This window comes from Nicotiana tabacum, chromosome 23, assembly GCF_000715075.1.
Source record: "Nicotiana tabacum cultivar K326 chromosome 23, ASM71507v2, whole genome shotgun sequence".
Classification (NCBI taxonomy): Eukaryota; Viridiplantae; Streptophyta; class Magnoliopsida; order Solanales; family Solanaceae; genus Nicotiana; species Nicotiana tabacum.
Window position 1 is genome coordinate 3910582 of NC_134102.1, and position 10825 is coordinate 3921406.

Sequence of the window (10825 nt, forward strand, 5' to 3'; positions counted from 1 at the left end):
TGAATGAATATGACTTAGTATGAAATATCAATGAAATCAGTAAGATGACAATAAAAAACGACCACTATGGGTCCCAACAGTACTGGCATAAAGCCTAAACATGATATCTAGCATGATCGACATCTCAATTACTTTATCACATGATGAAAACACGAATAACAACAAGATAGAACCATTATACCGTGCCATGGAGTCAACCAGGTCACAATTCTCACGGTGCACGCCCGTCACTTGGCATGTGCGTCACCTTAATACCAATCACATAACACATAATTTGGGGTTTCGAACCCTCAGATCCAAGTCTGAAAGTGTTACTTACCTCAATCCGGGCAAAACTCTACTACAAAATGCTCTTGCCTCTCAAATCGTTTTCAAATATCCCGAATCTAGCCACAAGTAGTACAATAAAATCAATATAGGCTAAATGAATCAATTCCACAAGAAAAATACAAAATTATAGCCAAAATCCGAAATCGGCCCAAAACCAGCCCCCAGGCCACATCTCGAAATCCGACAAAAGTAACAAAATCCGAAAGCTCATTCACTCACGAGTCTAACCATACCAAATTTACCAAAATCCGACACCAAATGGTCATTCAAATTCCCAAAGTCCACTCTCTAAATTCCTAGCCTCAAACCCCCAAATTACACCTCAAAAATACACCATCTAGGTGGAAAATCAGTGGGGAAACATACTTATTGAAGAAAAATGAACACAAGGAACTTACCTCAAGAACACCCTTGAAACCCCTCTCAAATTCCTCCAAACTACGAGCACAAATTGTTGGAAAATGAAGAAAATCGCAAACCCTTATGTTTATATGTTCTTCCTAGTCAAACCGCACCTGCGGTCCAAAATCCGCTTCTGCGGTCCCGTTTTTGCGGTGAAAACTCCGCATCTGCGGAAGTTACTTAACCCAGCTTCCTCCGCTTCTGCGAGCCCTGGACCGTATTTGCGCCATCGCAGGTGCGGAACATTCCATCGCACCTGCGCACCAGCCCACACATGCGCCCGTCCTCCCACTTCTGCGCAATCGCTTCTGCACCCAAACGTCCGCATCTGCGGCCTCTGCTCAAGGCCTTCCTGGATGCTTCTACTATCCCTCTCTCACTTATGCGAGCTCGCATATGCGGTTCCCAATCCGCAGGTGCGATTACACCAGCAGTCCTCAAACTTCAGCAGCTCTTCAACTTCAAACCTTGATCTATTAACCACCCGAAATCAACCCGAGGCCGCCGGGACCTCAACCAAACATACCAACACGTCTTAAAACATCATATGAACTTAGTCAAATCCTCAAACCACCTCAAACAACATAAAAAACACGAATCACACCCCAAATCAAGTATAATGAACTTTGAAATTTTCAAATTCTATAAACGATGCCGAAACCTATCAAATCACGTCCGATTGACCTCAATTTTTGCACACAAGTCACAAATGACACCACAGACCTAATCCAATTTCCAGAATCGGAATCTGACCCTGGTATCAAAAAGTCCAATCCCGGTCAAACTTCCCAAAAAATTAACTTTCGCCATTTCAAGCCTAATTCAACTACAGACCTTCAAATCACAATCCGGACATGCTCCTAAGTCCAAAATCACCTAACGGAGCTAACAAGACCATCAAAATTCCAATCCGATGTCGTTTACACATAAGTCAACATCCGATCGACTTTTCCGACTTAAATTTTCCATTGTGAGACTAAGTGTCTCAATTCATTCTGAAATATCTCGGGACCCGAACCAACTAACCCGATAAGTCATATAATAGTTGTAGAATACAAAATGAGCAGAAAATGGGGGAACGAGGCTACAACTCTCGAAACGACCGGCCGGGTCGTTACATCCTCCCCCTCTTAAATAAATGTTTGTACCTGGAGTCTCAAATAGGCGTGGATATCTGCTCCATATCTCCCGCTCGATCTCCCAAGTATCCTCCTCAATGGGCTGACAATCTCCACTGCACCTTCACAGATTCTATATCCTTTGACCTCAACTTTCAAACCTGCCGATCCAAAATGGCCATCGGCTCCACATTATAGGTCAAATTACCATCCAACTAAACTGTGCTGTAATCCAAAATATGAGACGGATCGCCAACATAATTCCGGAGCATAGAAATATGAAATACTAGATGCACACTCGACAAGCTAGGTGGCAAGGCAAGCTTATAAGCCACCTCTCCAATCCTCTGAAGTACCTAAAAAGGCCCACTGAAGGCTCAACTTTCTCTTCTTCCCGAACCTCATAACACCCTTCATAGGTGAAACTTTCAGCAGAACTTTCTCCCCAACCATGTAAGCAACATCACAGACCTTCTTGTCAGCATAACTCTTCTGTATGGACTGCACTGTGCGAAGCCGCTCCTGAATCAATTTAACCTTGTCCAAAGCATCCTGAACCAAGTCAGTGCCCAGTAGTCTAGCCTCCCCCGGCTCAAACCAACCCACCGGAGATCTACACTGTCTACCACACAAAGCCACATACGGAGCCATCTGAATGCTCGATTGGTAGCTGTTGTTGTAGGCAAACTCCGCGAGTGGCAGAAACGGATCCCAAGAACCCCCAAAATCAATGACACAAGTGCGTAGCATGTCCTCCAATATCTGAATAGTATGCTCAGGTTGTTCGTCCGTCTGAGGGTGAAATGTTGTGCTTAACTCAACCTGGGTGCCCAAATCTCGCTGTACTGCTCTCCAGAATTGCGATGTAAACTGCATGCCTCGATCTGAAATGATGGACACTAGCACACTGTGAAGGCGAACAATCATCCGGATGTAAATCTCAGCCAACCGCTCTGAAGGATAGGTAGTGTAAACACGTAAGTTTTGACCCCCACAATATTTAAAATTTTATTTTTACCATTATTTTAACATAATTTTCTCTACCTTTTTATAACATTTAAAAAATACCAAAAATATTTTCATTCTAATATATAATTCACTTTAATAATTTATTCTTATTAACTAAAATTAATTGGTATATTTTGATAGTATTTTTATTTTTATTTTGTTTAATAAGAAAGAATTAAATTTGGGCCAATTGGGAGCTCATTTTCGGATTTTGATGGCCCAGCAAGACAAATGCCCATTCTTCCCAATCTCCTTTAGCCCAAACCCTTTTCTCACCCATCAATCCCCTCCCTTAATCATAGTCATTGATCTACTTTCATCCAAGGGCCAATATTCACTCCGTACCATATAAAAACCAAATTAACACCCAAAAATCCTAAGCTAATTCACACGACCTTCAGCCGCAGAGCACCCAAAAAAAAACTCATCTTCCTCACCTATAACTCCGTTCAAGATCAGCCACAAACAGACATGAAAGGTGGACGCTAAAACTCCATGAAAACTACCCAAGATTAGCTCCAAAAATAATCCCTCCATGGCCATGTAACCTAGCTCCCAAATCCCATTTTCACGGCCATAAACACCGGCCCGAAGCTCCCATGAAAACATCCTAAATCATCTCCTCTCCTTCGTCCAAAAAAATCAGTTCCTTCCACCACCAAAAACTCCGGCGAAACCCAGCTTCAAAACCACCATAAAAACAGCCCCGCACCCATCCATTTTCCTCCAGATCTTAGCCTCCAAACACCATGACACAGCTAAAATCAGTCCAAAACAACACCGAAAATGCAACTGAAAAACAACAGCTAAAATCACCTTCATAATCTCAGAAAACAGCCACTAATAACCGGTGTTGCAAGGTCAGTCGAGGTGGTCGATTTTGCTGAGTTTCAAAAGTTTCGGTCATGGTCCCTTGTTCGAGTTTCCTATTGCTATTGCGCCTGCTATTTTCAAGTGCAAAGACGAAGAGCTTTATTTGATTGAAGAAAATTTGTTGTACAGAGGTTCATTCTTTACACTTATTTTATCTCCAGTTAATTTTGTTAGTTTAGTGAATGATTTTATTAATTTTGCTTTCCTCTTTAGTTTGTCTTTAGTTCGGCACTGTGATTATTTTGTTTTGTTTTGTTGAGCTTACCGTGACTATGGACTCTCTGTTTTGATTTCCTTTATGAGTTTTGTTAGTCATTCTTTGGTTGCATTCATTCTTCTTGTAAAAGTTGTTATGTTGTTTTAATTATTTTGGGTGCTTTATCAATTGGATTCAGTGACAGATGAATTGTTACTTATCAACTGAATGGTGGAGTTTAAATTTTTTAATGAAATAGATCACTATCTTGTCAGATTTAATTGAGTCAAAACTAGCTAAAATATGTTTGAGGTTAGGTGTTAATAAATTGTTTCAACTACATTATACGTATGCAACCTATATCGGGTTCGATCGAATAAAGAAAACATGGGATGGAGGAATGTGAAGAAAGAAAAGAGATGCTATCAGAAAGAAAAGAGGGAGAAGAAAATAAAAAAACCAAGGAGCGCGAGAAACAAAAAGTGAAGAAGTAAAGGAAGCTGGAAGAGCGAACTTGGGATGATGCCAATATGACCATCGTACCCTCAGAGTCATATTAGAACCGATAACTGTGACAAGTCGAGGGTACCGCCCTCATGTTGTGAACCCACAGCCTTCTGAATAGGGTGTTATACCTCATGCCCCATTCGATCACGTAGAACTTTGTCTCTTGGATTGTCCCGGTGGTGTTCACCGGCAGGGTTATCTCCCCTTTAGTGGTTTCGCATGCCATGTTAAAATCGTTCAACACCTGAACTGCCGGCACTATTTGGCCATGTAACCCTAATTTCTCTACGACCCTCAATCCGATGATGTTTGCCGAGCTACCTGGATCAATCAACACACGTTTAACTCGAGATTTATTGATACGTACGGATATCACCAGCGCAATATTTTGAGGTTGCACGATGCCATCGACATCCTCGTCGCTAAATGAAATAGTTCCCTCCGGGACATAATCTCGGATGCGTTTTCCCCTTGTGATAGATACTTTAGTGCACTTTATCATTATCCCTTGGGGGACATCGACCCCTCCAATGATCATGTTGATGACGTGCTGAGGCTCCTCTTGTTCGACATGTTTGTTGGCGTCCCTATTCCTGAAGTGGTTTTTGGCTCGATCACTCAGAAATTCTCGGACGTGCCCATTATTAAACAACCGAGTGACTTCTTCTCTCAATTGTCGACAATTATCGGTCCCGTGACCATGAGTGACATGATACCTACACATCAAGTTAGGGTTGGACTGCAATGGTCGGGGCCAATTATCTATCTGTTCCATCTGGAACCTTGACACGAACTCCTTGAGCATCTTGTTGTCTCTTTGTTTAACCTTGAAAAGGTCCAACTTTCTGGTTCTCGACCTTGATGACCCTGGCATGGGCCTTCACGAAAGCATCTACAAGCATAGCAAACGAGTCAATGGAATTTGGTAGTAAGTTATGATACCATATCATTACTCATTTGGACAAAGTCTCCTCAAACTTCTCCAGTAACACCGACTCGATTTCATCATCTTCCAAGTCGTTCCCTTTGATTGCGCATGTATAAGAGGTCCCATGCTCATTCGGAAATGTGGTTCCGTTATATTTTGGGATATCGGGCATACAGAACCTCTTTGGGATAGGCTTCACCACGCTCGGAGGAAAAGGCTTCTGCATATATTTCTTGGAATCCGGCCCTTTTAATATCGGTGGTGCTCTCCGGATTTAATCGACCTTGGAATTGTATGTTTTCACCTTCTTGTCATTGGCCTCATTTTTCTTCTCGCCTGACTCTACCTGCTTCTTTAAGGCTTCAAGCATTTTTATTATTTCGGAATCGACCCCGGGCTCAACTTCACCCGTTCTCTCGATGATCTCTTCGTTTCTTTGGCTATTTTCCCGGGATTGTTCGGGCTCAACCTTGCTGGGGCGTGGCTCTGATTCTATAGTTTCACTCTCGCCGCCTGTTGAGCCTACAACATTTCGAAGATTAACCGTAGGATTACCCCATCACATTCTCCTTCTGGCGCTTCTTGAGTTGTTGGTCGGGTTCCCCTGCGAATGCTGTTTTTGGGATCAGTTTGCAGATTGACGTTGATGGCCACCTGTGAATTAGCATCGACCGGATCGGCAACTGGGGCACCAGATTGACGTCGATGGCCACAGGAGGCACCTCGTTGCTAGGCACCAGATTATTGTTTTCGCCATGATGGCCAGACTCAGAGTCAATGTTCAAGTGGACATGCTGAGAATTTGACATTTTTAAGCTGACCTGAAATTAAGACTTTAAAGAACAAGCATAAAATAGAGCGTTGTATGAAGATTTGTATCAAATTACCAATATTATCCTTAGCCCCATGGTGGACGCCAAATTGTTTACCCTTAAATCGGATAACAATTAAATTTGTACACTATTTTAAGGATATGTGGATTGATTTAACATAAATAATCAAGAATTTAGATAAATGAGTTAAAGACAAAACGCATGATCAAACCAGTTGTAATGTTTTGTCCCAACGCGGACCTAGCTTGAACAGTAGTTTTCCCTCGATCGGACCCTCGGTTCGAACCCAATCGTGAATTAAGAACAAAACAGTTAAATAAAAAAATTTGCAGTAGCTAGAAAGCAGAAAATGAATTTGTATTGCCTTGATTCGCGTGTTACAATGTGTCTCAAAAGAAAAAACCTCCAATTTATATATTAGGAGAGTTTCATCCCTTGTACATGTCTAAAAAGGTAAAAATCTTCCTTTCTCGTTAATTACTGATCTGTAACCGACATCGAGCGAGATCCGCGCCGTGATATCTGGTCAAGTAAGAATATCACAATCCTTTATCCATCGTGTGTAACCGTTTACCGTGTTTTCCGAGGTTTTAGAACTCGTTCTAGGTCCGGGGAGCGTCGGTTTATCACGCCCGGTGATGAACACATCGTCCTTCTTACGTGGGTCTCGATACGAAAGGTTCCCGACCTCGACTTCGGTCTCATGCGTCCATCCCCTTCTTCCGTTTTCTTCACCGAAATATCGGGGTACGCTCTATCCCTGATTTTACTCGTATACAATAATAATTATTACAATTATTAGTAGATTTGTAACATATAATAAAAAAAAACTTCTTTGTTTAACCTTGGAACTAATTCAACACCATCCATTTAGAAAATAATACAATAAAAATCGTATTACAGAAAAACACTAAATGAAAAAATTAAAATACTGTTGGAAAAAACTAATGTATAAAGTGGACAATAGATATAATGTGATTCTATCCACACTTTAACTTTATTTGATAAATATAGAACAAATATTACTAGAAGTGATAGAATATAATAAAGAAAAATATAGAATAAAAAAGTTATTTGATGACTATATAAGTCCCTTTAATTTAATAGAAGTAATAGTACTAAATAATGAATAATATAATAAAGAATAAAAAAGTTATTCGATGTCTATATAATTCCTTTTTAATTTAATAGAGATTTTATTCATTAACATTCAGATAATATATTGAGAACAACAGCGAGCTGACAATAATATAATTAACAAAGTAATATGCTAATAAAAATTTCTATTAATAATGTAATAATACTAAAAATTAGATAATATAATAAAGAAATATATAGAATAAAAAATATTTAATAATTATATAAGTGCTTTTTATTTAATAGAGATTTTGTTATTAGGTAGATCGTATTGACAAATAAAATGATAATTAAAATTTATTAAAATAATAATATCTAATATATTTTAAAAAGTTATATTATAATTTAATTTAATTAATATTTTTTTAATATTAATTGCCACATAATCAAACATAGTTATGTGAAAAGGACAACATAAGAAAGAAGCAAAAGTAGGGAACCATAATCTTCTTCAAAACGTGTCGACATAGTAGTAACGATTGTGTATAACTATATCATACGTGTCTTGTCACCACCATGCAAAAGTCTGAGAACTCAGCACGTGTCACTTCTCTAGACACGCTAAAACTAATAGAACTAAAATTGGATAAAATCTTACTCTTATCTTAATCTAAAGAGTGATTTTATAGTTGAAAATAATGGTGTGATGCAAGAACAGTAAGACAATGGCGACAGTTTCACCACCTCCATGGCAAGTTCTTGTTCTTATTTCAACCCATATTGATCCAAAAACACTAGCTATAGCTTCTTGTGTTTGCAAATCATGGTCTATTTCCATGTCTTCAGATCAAATATGGCAACCTCTATGCTCCGGTCATTACCCTTCTCTCTCTACACTTCATACTTGTTATAATCACACTGTCTCTTACCGGCGGTTATACGCCCTCGTACAGGGCGAATAACCGCCGACTGAAACAGCCGTCGAAACCCCGTATTTCCCTTAATAACCTCATTTTTGCACTTAACATCTATAAAACCACTGCACGCATGGTGACTTTAGTCAAGCATGGAAGTCAACTTAGTTTCGACAAGAAGGGAGTTTTTCGGTTCGATATCGATGTCGAGCAATGGCAAAGGTAAGTGTTGGAGGGTATTCACGAATTACTTTTGTAAATAGAAAATGTTTCTGTATATATAATATGTTGAATCTCCTTGATTGTTAAAGTGTATTCACTCGTGGTTCAAGTTTGCATTTTATTTTTTGGATTTTTATTGTTAGGATTTCTAGCTCTGCCACTTATGTCAATAACGGGGACTTGGGACCATTTGATACACTCGGTGACTTGAGAGTGACATGGGATGTGATTTTGGAAGGGTTTAAGGGAGTTTTTAATGTGATGAATTGTAAAGGGAAAGGGAGGTTTGTTTTAGGGTTGGAAGGGTGGTTTTCGGAGGAGTTGCCGCCACCGGGATGCTGCCTCGGTTAGCGGGCTCGTGGCGGATTTGAGGTTAGGGTTGAAGGTGGAAGATGGAAGAGCGGTGGTTGAGAGAATGAGTGCAGGGGTTTTGAGTATAGTGAGTTGGAGATATCTTTATGTTGAAGATGCTCTTAGGTATTTGCAGCATTTTCTTTCACCTTGTGATGTGTAAATTAAACAATGATGGAAACTAGAAATAGTTTAACAATGAAATTGCACTTTTTTGTGCAAATAGTTCATATAATTAAGTCATGTACTATTGACAACATTGTACCAACAAGGGGGAAATGTAAAGTAGGAAAGAGAGCTCGAATTTTTGAATCTACGAACGCCAAAACTCAGCCATGATTTCATAATGATTTAAGAAGTCAGGACAAACTAGCTAATATATCGAGTTGATAAGATTATAGAAACTAGTAGAAACTGAATTTGTTGAAGGATGACGTCCATCCGTTGGAATATATATTAAAGGTATATCGAGCTGTCAAAAAAATTATATTAGCTTTTTATTCATCTGTATTAATGTGTTTTATTATGTTATATTTTAGATGAGTCTAAAATATTTCGAGATCAATAGAGCGGAAGGATTTCTGCGCAAACCCAAATTTCATACCTAGCTGGAAGGAAAAACGCACAACTAGAAATAAACTACTCTTCCCGCAATTTAGATCGTACATTTTTTTATTAGTTCGTTCAATTTTTTTTATTAGTTCATTCAAAAAGAATGATACAATAATTGAAAATAATTTATTTTTAAATTTTTTATTTTACTCATTTTATTCTTAATGAGAAGCTTTTATAACTACATAAATGTTATGGCTCCATAAAGTTTTTATCCCTTAAACTTTTAAGATTTATCCTTTAAATTTTTAAGATCACGAGTTTTTTTTTCCTTAAATTTTGTGCCGAGTCAAAATACCAGTAAGCATTTCACGTGCTTGGCCGGGATATAAATTTCGTGCCGAGTCAAAAAATATTTAGAAATATTTGAAATTCTCTTGCGTGATATAAATTTTAATATAATATGAAGTGATCCATATTTATTGACCTTAAATAATGGGTTATATGACCACTTTCTTATCAAGTGTTACTGAAATGCGTCTATCTCTTTGTTATTCTGTATTCATATCATATGTTAAGATCTATTAAATTCTTATATCTTTTTCGAATGTGAAATGATTATCAATATTTATGTATCATATTAATTTTTATGTTTAATTACTAAATTCGTTTAACCTGAAAATGTACATCAACGAAAAATTATTGTTAGACGACAAAAAAAATAACTATTATGTATTACTAATAGAATTCTTCCATAAGAATATTTTAATCGATAATATGTTTGTTAATTTTTTATATTTTTATTAAATATATATTTAGTTATCAAATATTTAACAAAGTAAAATTGAAATAATATTTAAGTAACAAAAAATCTGAAAACCTAAAAAATTCGGCAAAAATAAACCAATCCAAACTGATATAGTTAATTTGGCCAACCTGATTCATATATACCCCTATGCTTCAACATTGGCTTCCCCAACTCAGCCGATAATAAACTGCAATCATCAATAATATAATATGAGAAAAGCGATTGTTTCCTTTTTGTAACATGTTATTCATCTTCTTGGAACCAATTTTTTTCTCCAATCACTGAAAATTAAATTGAATAGTTGTATATTATGCTGAGATCTCACAAAATATAAAGGACTTTTGGCTCGCAAAAGTCTGCATAAAGGTGTATATGCACCTCTTATACATTGTTATACAGTGTATTTTATGTTACCTTATGTGTTCATTTTATACAATATATAAGTATTGTATAAATGTGCATAAGTATTATAAAAGGTGTATAAGCAATGTATAAAAGCGTACTATACACCTACACAATTTTATACAATATATATACACTTCCTAGAGGGCTCATAAAATCCACTTAAACACCACCGTATTTCCACCCGGTTAAGCTAACAACTTCAAATAGTGATTGAAAGACAAAAGTGAAGTAAAATTGGAACCCTATTGCATTTGTCAATTTCGAATCTGAAAATCTGAGAAAAATGTTTGGAGTCCGTGGT

The 10825-nt window shown here is 37.7% G+C and overlaps 1 long non-coding RNA gene across 1 annotated transcript; it reads left to right on the forward strand.

Annotated features, from left to right (window-relative positions):
- The first annotated feature begins 7757 nt into the window (after positions 1–7757).
- LOC142177616 (uncharacterized) lies at positions 7758–9071 on the forward strand. The gene is made up of 2 exons (XR_012706169.1): positions 7758–8408; positions 8552–9071. It is a non-coding gene; the product is annotated as an uncharacterized LOC142177616 (long non-coding RNA).
- Positions 9072–10825: the final 1754 nt, after the last annotated feature.